This window comes from Octopus bimaculoides, chromosome 19 (genome assembly GCF_001194135.2).
Source record: "Octopus bimaculoides isolate UCB-OBI-ISO-001 chromosome 19, ASM119413v2, whole genome shotgun sequence".
In the NCBI taxonomy this organism is placed as follows: Eukaryota; Metazoa; Mollusca; class Cephalopoda; order Octopoda; family Octopodidae; genus Octopus; species Octopus bimaculoides.
Genome location: NC_068999.1, coordinates 34,158,435 through 34,160,929, shown reverse-complemented (window position 1 = coordinate 34,160,929; position 2,495 = coordinate 34,158,435).

The following is a 2,495-nucleotide window of genomic DNA, read 5'->3' as shown; positions in this document are numbered from 1 at the left end:
GGGTTGGGAAAAATAGGGAGGGTGGTAGGAACTAGCTGGAGGCGACGAAAGGCTCGCAGTGTCTTCCGACGAAGGGGTCGGGTGAAGGATAGAAAAACAGGGGACGGGGGATGCGGTTGGGGATCGGTGTAGGGAAGGAGAGAGGGCAGTAGTGCGATCGATTTGACCAGCGCAGGTAAGGGCAGTTTGGATAAGGGTGAAAGGGTATCCGCGACGCATGAAGAAGAGAGTCAGGTATGGGACTAAGTCCCGAAATCCTGGTCCCAGTTGCACAGGCGTCGGAGGCGGGGAACTGGGTGTTGTGGATGGTCGGTTTTGTGCGGAAGGGATGGGAGGAGGAAAAATGAAGTAGAGGTGGGAGTCTGTGGATTGAAAGAAGGTGGAGGTCGTGAGAGAATGGGTGAGGAGATCAATGGAAAGAGAGATATCGAGGAAATATATGGAAGTATTAGAGATGGTATAGGTGAATTAGAGAGAAGGGAGGAAGTTAGAGACGAAAGAGATGAAATAGGAGAGCTGTTCGCGGGAGAGGAAGGTAGCACCTATGCAGTCGTCTATATAGAGACCGTTTAGCTCTGGGGTCAGTCTGGAGAACTGTGAGAAGATTTGGGCCTTAACGTAGCCAACAAGTAAGTTGGCAAATTTGGGGCCTATTCTCGTTCCAATAGCGACACCAGAGATAAATCTCTCGTCAACCTCTCCTACGAACGTAAAGCCATTGAGGGTGAGTTCTGCTAGGCGGAGAAGGGGGAGGTGCTGGGTGTGGGGTCGGAGCGACGGTCGAGGAAGTACTGCAAAGCTAGGTAGCCATCGTTGTGGGGTATCACAGTGTAGAGGGATTTTATTCTATGGTGAAAAGAAGACGAGAAGGGCTGGGAGGGAAGGAGACAGAATTGAAGAGGTGAAGGGCGTGGTTAGTGTCATGGATATGAGAGAGGAAAGCGGCAACTGAAAAGGAAAGAATGAGGTCGAAATATTTGGAGATGAGTTCAGCTACCCTGCCAGGGATACGGCGATGTCACAGAACTGCAATATAGCGGATTGTGAAGAGGTAACGGAAGAGCTCAACTGGACCAACGGTGCATCTTACATTAATGCTTTGCGGAGGAATCTTAGAAGATCGATACTCAGGATCACCGAGCTCTATCAAGAAAGTAACTGCAACGTATCCGTAGGGGTGGCATCCCTGTTTGTGTAATCAGATGATGAAAGATTCACTATGACTCAAGCTCCCAATTTAAATTCGTAATAATGGAATTGGTTGGCGATAGAGAATCATAGGAATCCGCGAAAGCAGCGAAAAATAATGTACCATTTAATACAGGCATGTCAATGATTCCAGACCCGCATTGAAGCATTACTCGAAACTGAGGGCGGATTCATAGAATAATCTCATAAGAAAGCCTATCAAGAATATTTGACCGCCAGTGCTCAATAGGTACTTATTTTATCGACCATGAAGGGGATGAAAGGCAAAGTCGAATTTGAACTCAGAACGTAAAGACGAACGAAATGCTGCTAAGCATTTTGACCAGCATGCTAATGATTCTGCCAGCTCACCGCCTTATAGCCCGAATCTGCACTGATGCACCATTGATAGCATTATACGTCTGTAGGAGTTTAACGTGGCTATTATTCGAATCTCAACTTTGTATGAATATTATGTCACATATTGAGCACATACACACACGCATCTCAATTAAGATATACCTGGGTTCATTTCTCAACCAATAACACTGATTGTGAAACGGCCCGTCCGGAGAGCCATTCCCTTTTTTCTCCCTGCATGTTAATAGTAAAGAAAGAATCTATTTACAGCTTTATTCAACCCATAGTTAGGCTTTATATTATTTAATTTTATATTAGTTCCGATTTACGCTTGTGTTGTGCTTACATAGATATTGTTTAGCTAACGAAGGCACAAATATGCAAATTAAGCTATCCATTACGATGTAAGCTTAAATCATGATTGCTTTATATGGCGACTTATCTGCACTACTGATTGCGAAACGAAGCTAGATAGGTTTCCCGAGAAGAGTAGTAATATGCGGTCTGTCACTTATTACATTTCCATTCAGTACATTGACGCTCTCCTTAAATATATACTTCAGCTTCTCTGATCATATACAGGATGGTCACTAGAAAAGTGGAAAATTTGAAGGCAAAACTAACAAGCATTAATTAAATTATCAATAAACTATGTGACTGGTGGTTTCTGATTCGTTGCTTCTGTTATCGAACAGTTTGAACATTTGTGAGTGTTAATATGACATCATGCTTTGTGACGCTTATTGTTTACCTCAAGTAGATCTTGTGAAAATATAAATTGGCATTTCACGAATTTTCCGATTTTTTAGCGACCACCCTGTATATACGAATTACACAGCGGTGTCAACTAATAAATACTGGACTCCATTAGTACTAAGCTCTCACTTTTTATTCACTTTCATGTAATCTCCTTACACCTATACCGGTAAACTGTGATTTTAAAAACG